This window comes from Mastomys coucha, unplaced genomic scaffold (genome assembly GCF_008632895.1).
Source record: "Mastomys coucha isolate ucsf_1 unplaced genomic scaffold, UCSF_Mcou_1 pScaffold18, whole genome shotgun sequence".
Taxonomy (NCBI): Eukaryota; Metazoa; Chordata; class Mammalia; order Rodentia; family Muridae; genus Mastomys; species Mastomys coucha.
This window is the reverse complement of record NW_022196900.1, coordinates 77,788,109-77,800,754: the sequence shown is the minus strand read 5'-3', so window position 1 is coordinate 77,800,754 and position 12,646 is coordinate 77,788,109.

The following is a 12,646-nucleotide window of genomic DNA, read 5'->3' as shown; positions in this document are numbered from 1 at the left end:
CCCCCCCCCGCACCACCCCCCCATGTCTAACAGCGCAGCCTCCACACCCAGGCTCTTACTTGGTCCCTAAGTAACCCTAGAGCTTAGTACAACCTTGCTGTCACACCCAGTTCACAAATGAAGCTACGCTGGAGGTTCCTGGTGCACAGTATTCAACTGGCCAGGGCTAGCTTTTTCTATGCCTGTTGGTTTCTCTATTGTCTAAAGTCATAAATTAAGTCTGCTGTGATCAAGCTGAGCCTGGGTACACAGCTAGCTCTTCCCACCAGGGACAACTCTAGACGTCCAGCTGGCTCTGAGACTCCATTTGGCAAACTGATCCCCCAGGCTGGTTCCTCCTTGGTTCTGTGGAAGCCTGACAATGATACAGGCAGCCCTGGGCCTGCCTTCCCCTCCCTCACTGTACTTATTCAAGGAACAGCCTAGGGATAACCCAGGGCAGAACGTGAGATGTGGAAACAGGTGGTAGTGAGCCAGTGGGAATGCTCCCATCTGCCAGGTGTGCGGCCTGTCACTGCAGAGCTGTTCTGTCATAGTGGTTGGTGGAAAGCCAGATCTGTACCCCATGTGAAGTAAGTATTCCAAGTGCCACCTTACAGAAAAACAAACAAACAACAACAAGAACAATAACAGCAACAAAACAAAACCTGGGGTTCTGAGAGACAAAGCAACTTGCCCAAGGCTGTAGCTCAAGCCAGGTGAGAAAGCAGAGCTGCTAGCCTCATCAGTTGACACGTTACTTTCGAGTCAAATGTCAAAGGTGGCTGGTTTAGGGCAACTAAACACTTTTTAAAATAGCAAGTCAAGGGCTAGACAGAAGGATCAGTTTGTAAAGTGCTTGCTGCACGAGGACGGAGACCCGAGTTCAGATCTCCAAGCACCCACATAAAAAGCAAATGTGCGCCTGGAACCCAAGTGCTTGGGAGGTGGAGACAGGAGGGTCCCTGGGGCTTGATAGACAGCTAGTCTAGCCAATCAAGGACTCTAAATTCAGTGAAAGACTCAGTTTTTTAAAAATTAAAATAAAGTGAAGAAATGACTGAGGAAGACACTTGCCAACTTCTGGCCTCCACCCTCCATATGCATGCGCACACACACATACACACACACACACACACACACACACACATATACACATATAAAATGACTTGTAAAATGTAGGCATCAACAAAAAATAAAAGACTCAGAAAATGCCAAGCACAACTGTCACTCAACGCTTCAGATTCTGCAGACACCTGGCAAGACTTGCCCACAGGTCCCCTCTCAGCTACAGCCTCACATGGGGATTTCCCCAGATCCCAGACTTGGAAAAGAAGCTGCTGCCAAGAGCAGTGTGCTCAGAGTCCTACAGGTGGCAGGTGATAACTGAAGATGGAAAGCCAAGACTCCAACCGCATGCTTGGTCCTCCGAAGAACTGAACAGAAAGGACAGCGAAGGCAGATGAGAGAGTGTGAATAAAGATAGGCAGCAACTCTCGGCCGTAGCACCCTGAGTCAGGAGCCAGGCCTTGAAATAGAGCACTTTATGGAATGCACTGTCCCCGGCCACAGGATGCCCCGCATTATCACAGCTACTATAAAATAGTTACCATCTTAATAATCATTTCACTGGAAATACGTTGTTAGTAACAGCAAGAATACCAGATAACTTGCCCAAGATCACACTACTGATAAGTGTGTGGACTGAAGTAGAGACAGGAAATCACAATATCCATCCAGGTATCTGAGGGGGTGTTTAGGTTGCTTTTCTGTTTCTGGATGAAACATCTCACACGAAAAAAAAAGTTAGAGGATGAAAAGGTTTCTTTGGCTTACACCGGCAGGTCCATCACTGAAGGAGTACAGAGCAAGAACTCAACCAGAATCTTGAATCAGAAACCATGGAGAAATGCTGCTTAGTGGCTTGTTCCTGCTCATTCTTTTGCTAGTTTTCTTATGCAGCCCAGAACCACCTGCCCAGGGAGTGGTGCTGCCCATAGTGGACTTGACCCTCCTACATCAATGAACAATCAGACAGTCTCCTACAGACATGCCCACTAATTTGATATGGGCAATCTCTCACCTGGGACTCCCTTCTCAACAACTCTAGGTTGTGTCAAGTTGACAATTAGAGAAATAGGACATGGACTTCTAAGATCAGGGGGTCACAGGACACAGATGAATGGAGGTGGTCCTGGCTGCTGTGATGTTTGAACTTTAATATGTTCTCAAAGACTGGGAAGAGAAACACACATGGGGGATCAGTTTAGTGACAGTGGTAGTGGGTCCTAAGACCTACAGAACTACGGTAACATATTTAAAGTTGTATAGCCAGAGAGGGGTAGCATAGTATTCACCTCAAATCTGCCTTTGTCCTCTGCCCCATTCCACACTGTGGTGGCTAAAGGCACACGCTCCTTCTTCTGAGTCTCTTCTATAAGCTGTAGCTTGAGTCCATTGGGAGACCTATGTTTCCTTCTCTTCATCTACATCTTCCCTGTTTACACTGGTCCTGTGCTGGCTTGAGAGAGAAACTATGAAAGCAATGACCATGTTCAGCAGGAGCCCACAGGCTAATAGATGGGTGTGAGAACAGAGAATTACAGCAAACAAAAAAATGTGCCCAAGGAACCAAGGAGGAGCTGCTGGTGCACCGTAGTGCTTAATTTTGTGTGGACTTAACTAGACCCTGGGGTGCATAGATTAATGTTATTTCTGGGTGTCTGGGAGGTGTTTCCAGAGGGGATCAAGCCTTTTGAATTAGTGAACTTGAAGGAGGTTGGACTCCGTATCGTGTATGGGCACTATCTGAGCTGAACCTGCTACCTGCTGGAAATGGCATGTTGACCATCTTCCTGTCCTTGCACTAAGATTTTCATACCTGTCTCTCCTGGTTCTTCAATCTCCAGGCTTTAAGTAGAAGTATGCCACGTACACCCTACATCTCCAGCTTGAAAGGGGAAGACTGTGGGGTTTCTTAGTCTCAATAATTGCACAGGTCAGTTGTTCACTATGAGCTGTCTGTCTGTCTCTGTCTACTTATCTATCTATCTATCTATCTATCTATCTATCTATCTATCTATCTAAACTTATCTTCTATCTGCCTAGTTTCTAGCTTAAAAAGGAAGCTTGTAGGACTGCTCAGCTTGCATAATTACAAGCCAGTTGCTATGTGTTATCTATCATCTATCTATTTTTCTATCTAACTAGCTATCCATCTATATCTATCTATTATAACTCTCTACCTATATCTTCAATCTATATCTATTACTCTACCTTCTGTCTCTATATATTAATCTTCTATTTATATCTGTTTTGGGGACTTTAACCAGAAATAATCCTAGAGATTGGACCTAGGGCCTCACACATGGAACTACTGTCCCAGGCTTTCAATATCTCTCTTCTCTCTCTATCTTCCTATCTTCCATCTATCTCTATTAATCATCTATTGTCTGCCTCTTATCTGTCCTCTCTCTCTCGCTACCTATCTTTTGTCTGTCTCCATCTATCATCCTTTGTCTGTCTCTTATTGGTTCTATTTTGCTGATGGACTCTGATGAATGCAGTGTCCAAAGGGATCAGTCCCAGAGAAGCTTCACACAGGAGGTGACAGCTACACTGACTTCCAAGGTGGGAAGCCCTTGTCAGCATGAGGGAGATGCTTTGCCAGTGTCTTGACTCCATGTGTGACTTGCTTCCCGCATCTAGGCTTCTTTCCCTCATTCATCATTCTTGCCACATTTACTTCCTAAAAAGGATTTGAGGTAGACTCTAATTTTTAGAAAATGACATATACAATAACAACAGGCCCATTCAGTGGAAGGGAAGTAGGAAGGGCTGTCTAACAAGATGAGAAGAGGGAATGAGCCATAAGCTTAAAATGAGGGTAGTTACTGCAGTCAAAAACAAGATTTAGCTCTATGCTTCCTGGCAGGCAGCAAGGTAACACTTGTACCCACTGTACTGTGGTGACAAAGAGCCTAGACCACCAGTGTGCCCCATGATCACCCACCACTCTTTGGTGATCTTTTTCATGTGTTTCTGGCACTCTTGTATATTTGTTTAGTGCTGTCATTTGGACCTTGAGTCCCACATGATGACAGGTTGGTTCCCAGCTTGCAGTAACTATAGACATGTATGTGTATAGAACCTTTAAGAGGCTAGGTCATTTGGAGGTCATGTTCTTTTTATATGTGTGTGTACATGTATGTGTTCACATACAAAGTTACACATGTGTAGGGCGTGTGTATGTTTAGATCAGAGGATGACGTTGGGCATCACCTTCAGGAATGGTGTCCCCTTCCTTTGAGGTAGGATCTCTCATTGATCAGTGACCCCAGGGATCCTCAGTACTGGAATGATAAGTGCATGCCACCATGCTTGGCATTTCTGTGTGGTTGCTGAAAGTCAAACTCTATAAGGTCTTTGCACTTTTAAGGTCAAACTCAGGTCTTTGCACATTACTGAGGAGCTACCCCCTGGCACCTGGTTTTTAAGCTGGTTAGGAATGTGATCTCTACTTCCAGCTGTGCTAAGAAGCCTTCTCTGACACATCCTTCCTGTCAGATGTGCTGCCATGGGCAAGGCACCCAATGACTTCAGATGGAAACCTCTGAAACCAAGAGCCAAGATACTTTTCTTCTTCATATGTTGATTAGCTCAGGTATATTGTCCTAAATAATGGAATGCCAGCAAACACAGCCAGTTGGCATGCAGAAGTTATGCAGACCTTGAATTACATCTTATTCATATGATAATGTTAGAAGAAAAGCCAAGAATTTTGGAGCACCTACTCTGTGCCACTCCTTGACAACCAACCACCCCCTTGTGTGACATACTGGGAGGATGAACCGTGCTAAGGAGTGCAGCCAAACATGGTCCAGTTATCCCAGAGTCCCACATCCACTGGCACTAGCACAGCCTACTTGCCGGGGAGAGAGCTAAGGGGAGATGTCCCAGAACAAAGAACCAGGTTGGATGACCAACTTGCTAAGACGGCATCTCAGAGCCAGCTAAACATCTTCAGATGTACCTGGTAGAAGGCCACATTGTTCTCAGCCCTAGAGAAAAGTCTTTGTTATTATATTTTCTCTTAATCCTCCTTACCACAGCTCCAAGAAGAAGGTGTTGTCAATGCTGGCTCCTTGCTAAGGAAAGCGACATGCCAGAGATGTATAAGGGGAGCCAATATTATACCCAGGGATCACTGAGCTAAATTCCTGTGCTCTCTCCATATTACGGGGTAGAGGGTGGGGTTCTCATGGCTGAGAACAAACAAGCAGAAGGGAGCCAAGCTTAAGGGTAGGTGTGTATGGGGCAAGGTCCCTTTGAATGATAGTCGAAGAGAAAACTTTGATGATGCACATGTGGCCCAGGGCCCTGCAGCTGATGGTGCATGCATTTTGGATGGGCAGATGCAAACTATACTCAGTACAAGAGGAGCCATAGTATACAAGAGTCTGCCAGGCAAGTGGGGATGGTCCCAGGTCTCAGGATCGCAGGCAGGGTCAAGCCCACTGGAGGCCCACCACTTGGCACTTGGATTGACCAGAGGCTTGAAAGATGGGGACGGTAGCATTGGTGTGGGTCATGTTCAGGGCTTGACCTCAGTAGGTCTAACCCAAGTATTACTATGCGACTAAAAAGTGAGGTTAAACTAGCATGTGGTTTCGGATAACACTCAGGGTAGAAACTGGCAAGCCCTGTCTCAGACATTCTCTGGGCAGGCTATGCCACCCATGCTTGGCATCATCCACCTGTATAGGCAGTGGCCAGATTTAAAAAAAAAAAAAAAAAAATCAGCTGCAGCAGAAGGGGAAAGCATGGCTTAGAGCCTGCCTCTGTGACCCAAGGAACATTATTCTGTCTCTGAGCTTCTGCAATCCCTTTTAAAACACTGCATTCAGTTAAGGATCAAGTGAGAAGTGCACCTGCACTCAGTAAATGTTAGTATCTTTGCCATTGTCATAGTTGATGAGGACTAATGCAGCAAGATATAAAAATAATGTAGAGCCGGGCAGTGGTGGCACATGCCTTTAATCCCAGCACTTGGGAGGCAGAGGCAGGAGGATTTCTGAGTTTGAGGCCAGCCTGGTCTACAGAGTGAGTTCCAGGACAACCAGGGCTGTACAGAGAAACCCTGTCTCGAAAAACCACAAAAAGGCGGGGGAGGGGGGGTGGCTGGTGAGATGACTCAGCGGTAAGAGTACTGACTGCTCTTCTGAAGGTCCTGAGTTCGGATCCCAGCAACCACATGGTGGCTCACAACCACCCGTAGTGAGATCTGACACCCTCTTCTGGTGCGTCTGACGACAGCTACAATGAATTACGGGGCCGGCAGAGGTCCTGAGTTCAATTCCCAGCAGCCACACACATGATAGCTCACGGCTATCTGTACAGCTACAGTGTACTCATACACATAAAATAAATAATAAATCTTTTTTAAAAAATGGTAAAACTGAAGTGAACAGCCAGTCTCGGGTCACATAGGAGATGCCTGCTAAGGCTCATGTTTGCTGTGTCTGTCCATAGCTGCCTAGCATCTAGTGATGAGGCAGTAGCCAGCTTGGCTTCAGGGGGCTGCTTGGAGACAGAGGCTCATTGGCTTAGGAAAGTCTGCTAGGTTCATGGTTCAGAGGGCCTAGGGACCTGGCCAGAGAAGCACAGCAGAAAAAAAAGCAGCCTTCTAGAACTCTCCTACTGTTTAATATTTCCTCTTGATGGTTACGATTGGCTCTTGAGAGTCCAAACAACATTATATTTGCAAAGTGACCCTAGAGCTTTGCACCTACTTACCTTTGAGATGACCAGCCTGCCCCCAACACACACACACACACACACACACACACACACACACACACACACACACAAATATACACACTCGTGTGCGTTAGAGACAAATGACTCAGCCAAGAACATTTGACTCCAAAGTGCTGTTGAATCAGAGAGACAATAATAGTCTTGGGGTCAGAGGGGAGGTCACAAAGAAGGGCAATAAGGCTGCAGGACACATCAGTCCGTATTTTATCATCCCTACACCATGTTTCCCTTGTCACCACTGTGGGAGGCTGGTGAGCCACACACCTCAGATACTCACTCAGGCAACTTAGTGAGGAAGGCAAAATTGGAATGTAAACTTTCCTGTCTGTGCATCCCATACAATTTCTGTGACCCCTCTGCTTCTGGGTTCACTTGCACCCCTTAAAATGTAGGTCCTTCCTGGAGCCTTATCATGTGGTGCTCATTTGAGAATAAAATAGGAACTAATATAATTAACTAAGAAGAGGACATAGTAGAACAGCAGAAGCCCCACAATCATTATAGGAAGGTGAGACATAGAGACAGACAGCAGGAGATGGCCCTGAGAAGACAGACCTGGAGGAACACCATGCTAGTGAACAGGGAGGAAGAGATCAGAGTGCTGTGTCCTTGAGATAAGGCCACGGGGCACTGACATTGCCACCGGAGCCTTCAGAAGCTGCACAGCCCTGCCACCACCTTAACCTTGGGACCTCTAACTTCCATTTCTGTGAGACAGCAGACCTGCTTGGTTCTGGTGGCCCTAGCAAATGAGCGTGCCTTCTCATATGGTGCAGAAGGAGGAGTGACTCCCAGGACTGGGCTTTAGGGTAAACACAGAGCAAAGGAGAAAGGTGAGGGGTAGGAACATTTGTTTGGCATTTATTCCATGGTAAGCTCTCAGCTTGGCTTTTCTTTTTTTTAAAAAACTTTTCTTTTTCTTTCTTTTTTAAAGATTTATTTATTATAAGTAAGTACACTGTAGGTATGTTTAGACACACCAGAAGAGGGCGTCAGATCTCATTATGGATGGTTGTGAGCCACCATGTGGTTGCTAGGATTTGAACTCAGGACCTTCGGAAGAGCAGTCAGTGCTTTTACCCACTGAGCCATCTCACCAGCCCCCCTTTTCTTTTTGAGATTGTGATTCGTGTAGTCCAAGCTGCCTCAAATCCTCTGTGTGGTTGGAATGATCTTGAACCTCTGGTCCTCCTGCTTCTACCTGCCTTGTGCTGAGATTATAGGTGTGCACCACCACGTGTTGTTCATGCAATGCTACAGACATAGCCCGGGGCTTTGTGCCTCCTCCTTAAGCAGTTTACCAACTATGCTACATCTCTACATTCTGGCTGGACATCTTGATCATACCCCAGTTAAAGACAGCCATTCTTATTGTACAACAAGGAAACGGGGGCTCAAGGAAAAGGGAAGTGACTTCCCTTCTCTCAGCTCATACACCCTATGCACCACAAGAAACCAACCCAAGGCTTGGGAGGTGACTAAGTGACTAAAAGTGTGAGGATCTGAGTTCGAATCCTCAGAACCCATGTGGTGTATATCTATAATCCCAATGCTTCTAGGCAAGATGGGAAGAGGAGATAGGAGAATCCCTGAGAACTCATAAGCCAGCGGGCCTGGCATGCTCATCCATGGCAACCAAAAGAAGACTATGTATGCCTCAAGATGGAAGGCGAGCACTGACACCAGAAATTGTCTTCAGATCTCCATACTCTGCTTACACTCTCTCTCTCTCTCTCTCTCTCTCTCTCTCTCTCTTTCTCTCTCTCACTCACACACACAAAGAGAGAGAGAGAGAGAGAGAGAGAGAGAGAGAGAGAGAGAGAGAGAGAGAGAGAGAGAGAGAGAGAAAGCAGTCCCTGACTACAGTTTGAGCCTCAGGGAGGCAGCAGTCTCACTTTCCTTCTCTGAGCCTCTTTTCCCTCATTGAGAAAGTAGAAATAAATGTACCTGCCTCTCCGGGTACTTGTAAAAATAGTGTGAGCTCATGATTTCGTTTGCCCTGCATTTCTTCCCCTGTCAGCCTCAACTCGAGGTCCTGAGGACAGAGCTGTGAACAGGATGGGCCAGGTTCTTGCTCACAAGGAGTTAGATTCTCAGTCAAGAGTTCCACAGAGGCTGGCACTCAGTGAGAACTGAGTGGGACGGAGGGCATAAGAAGGCAGGATGGAAAGGGATCGCGTGTTCCGGTAAGAAGGACTCACTCCGGCATTGATTCTCTATCCCTGTCTGTGGGTGGACAGTTCTCTGGCCAAAAGAGAACATCAGGTTCTTTGGGCCCAGTCCCCGTGTTCTCGGGAACTCTTCATGGCTACTTGAGTTGCTTTCCTGAGGCAGGGAACCTTGTGCCTCTGGAATAGTTTGTGGAAGCCATTGAAATGGCCTTAGATCTTCTAAAGGGGCCCTCCATGCTAGTGGGTCCCTTTCAGCCTTGCCTCTTCAGCTCAGCCCCACCCACTTCTGGGCACTGTCCCAGCCTGGGCCATGCATGAGCCTGCCCTGGAGGTTCTCCCAGCTGTCCTGATGTCCCCTCTGCCTTCTATAGACACTCCTCCTTGCAACCTGGAGGCCTACTCTGGACACCAGTCCCTTTCCCTGCTTCCAGAGGTGTCACCAGACATCACCCCTGTGCTATTCTTTCCCCAGCCACTGGGGCATCAAATGTCAAACAGGGTCTGCTGGGCATCAGGAGGGTGGTTTCTTTCTTTTCATTTGTTTGTTTGTTCTGTTTGATAAACTGTGGCTTAGGGGAGGGTTCTCTTGAGAATCCTAGGAGGGCCAGATGGGTTTTGCCATGGTCTAGCTCTATCTAAGTAAAACCTGTTCATCTTCGAGCCCATGGCAGGCAGGTGGACTCTGCTTTCACAGGGTGAGAAAGATGAAGATCAGGATTCCCTGGCAGGGTGAGTACAGGTAGCAGCAGCCAGCCCCAAGTACTGACTGCCTTCCAGGTAGGCTTTGAAAGAGGAGTCCTGAAGCACAGAGCCGCTACACACATCAGGACTCAGAGAAGCCACCCTCTTGTCCTCACTTGCCCCTGAGTGAGCCAAGGAAGCTGGCACCGAGCAGCAGGACACAAGTTCTGGAGGGCCTTGACAGCTCGGCAGTGGTGGCAGGGGCTATTCTGAGAGCTGGGAGGGGCTGAGACAGGAGAGGGAGCAGTTCACGAGGTCCAGGATGGGGGTGATCCCTGAGGTGGATGCACTGGGACACTGTGTGGTATATGCTTGGTCTGGGGAGAGGAGGACCAGCTGAACTACTGGGGAGACTGCTGGCACTGCTTGATTGTATGGTTGTTAAAGAGTTGTACGGGCAAGCACATGGTGCAAGTGATCAAGTGTGTATGCATCAAAGTGCACGTGTATGTCCTTGCTAAGGAAGGTGTGAGAGCAAGCAAGCCTGTGTGGGGGAGGAGGAGACAGGGAAAGGTAAGCAAATAGGAGCTTGTCAGGGAGCTGAATGGATGTGGGAGTGGGTCACAGTGAAAGGACACTGAGCTGGAGAGCTTGCGTTGGGGGAGGGGAGGGAGGAGCCAATGGTTAAGAAAACCAGGGGGAGATAAGGATTATGTAATTAGGCTTTGAGTATAGGGCATTGGGTAAGTGTGCACACGAGTGAGTCGGTGAATGAGAGTGGAGGTGTGTGTTCATCGTATGAGCTGTGGAGACTATGTGAGCCAGGGAAAATACATATGAGCAACAGGAATCATTTCTGGACTGATTCTGAGCCTGGTACTATTGATCAGAGTCATTTCATACTTCAAGTGTCCTGGGAAGGCAGCGCCACAGTGATACTTGCTGACAGAGAAGAAAACAGGGGCTTCGAGCAGCGAAATGACTTCATACTCCTTTGAACCACGGTCAGACTGCCTCCTGATGAGTGTGTAAGTCTGTGAGTGAACAAGAAACTCAGTGTGCCCTAGTGAGCGTGTTAGGGAGCTGACCGTGCCAGACATAGGCCCCCAGAGGAGCAGCTGTGGCCACGAGGCAGGCAGGGGCAGAGCAGATCCTGAGTCAGCCTCTGAGCCTTTCTGCCAACCTGGCTTCCCAGCCCTGCAGTGACAGCCTGTGCCAGAACCCCCAGCTAAGTTTCATCCAGCCATGGTGTGGTCCCCAGCAAGCTCTCATGTCACACTAAGAGCCAGGCCTGACCTCAAGGATGGCAAGAAGCTAGCCTCCAGGGGACTCAGGAAGCAGAGCCAGTGTTGACACCCTAGGCAAGAAGGGCATCTATGAACTGTAGGAAGGGGCCAGCAGTGATTTCAGCCCAGGATGGTTCTAAACAGAACCACCTGGAGCATGTGTCTATGTAAGGGGGTAGCACATAGTCCCCATACCCATCCTTGCCTTTGGGATGTGACTCAGGCTGATGTCAATCATCTGCAAAATGGGCTTGCTCCAACCCCCATCCCCTGAGAAGGCTCCAGCCTGTCAATCAAAGCCCTACCTACCTTCGCTTACTTTCATCCTCTCCCTGGGCTTCAACCTGAGGAAATGAAATTTTACAGAGGCGAGAACACTCCCCAGAGAACTCCACGACTCTAGTCCCTTTAGGAACCAGTTACTGGCCAGGTTGGGGTTAAGACTTAGAATTCTAAGCCAGGCGGGCGGTGGTGGTGAAAAACTGGGCAGTGGTGGCGCACGCCTTTAATCCCAGCACTTGGGAGGCAGAGGCAGGTGGATTTCTGAGTTTGAGGCCAGCCTGGTCTACAGAGTGAGTTCCAGGATAGCCAGGGCTACACAGAGAAACCCTGTCTCAAAAAAAAAAAAAAAAAAAAAAAAAAAAAAAAAAAAAAGACTTAGAATTCTAGAGCTAGCCATGCTATTTTGGTAGGTGGCTTCCCCCACTCTGGGCCTCAGTTTCCTGATCGGCAAGACAGTATACTGTGCCAAAGGGACATGAAGGTTTGCTGGCAGGGCAGCAAGCATCCGGGCAAGCCGGAAACAGTCAGGCATGTGAGGGAGTTTGAGTTAGAAGTGCCAGGATTAGACTGATGTTTAAGCTGAGTTTTGGTGGAGGCCTTGCAGATGGGAATGTTTGTAGGCATACGGCATAGCCTGAGCAAAGGCTGGCAGATGGAGTGGTGACTAGAGACTTAGCCTCCCATACCCTTTGGGATGAGGTAATGGACTGCATAACCTCTTAGGAGCTGCTCCCTGTGAGGTCACGTGACGATGGGATTAACATCTGAGTCCTCTACTCGTCTATACAGTAGGGACCTCATTTGTCTGCATTTGCTGCTCTTGCCATGGGGCCCTGAAAAGAGACAAGAACAATGAAGATGTTGAATATATACCCTTTAAACGAGTGAGTTCCTCTCCAACCATTCTTAACTTTGCGGGTAAGCACTTATTTCAACAACCCCTTTGAGAACCTTCCACAGACTGGAAGACAGTGGTTCATAAAGTGGGGTCCCTAGTGCCTGTGAGCTTGCTAGATATGTGAAGTCTTGACCCCAACACAGATCCGCCGCCAGACACTCGAGGGTCAGGGTTCAGGAACCTGTTTTAATCCTCTGCAGGATAAAACCTGCCACACATTGAACTTTGAGAACTGATGCTCTAAAATTGTGATTGCCAGCACCATAAAAGCCCAGGAAGTCCCATTTGCACAGAGAACAGGTAGAGCTGTGGCAACGCCTGGCTTACAATCCTGGAATTATTAAACCATTCCTTTTCCCTACACTGGTCTAGGGCACAAAGAAGAGAGGAGAGTTAGATCAACCCTAGGTCTGGCTGTTGGAAGGAAGACTTGGAAACGGAAAGGGTCTAGAAAAGGAGGGCGGGGCATTTCTGGGGTTGGTAGAAGCGGGGTGGGACCAGTGTTCTGAGCCACGCCCCATTTCTGTTGC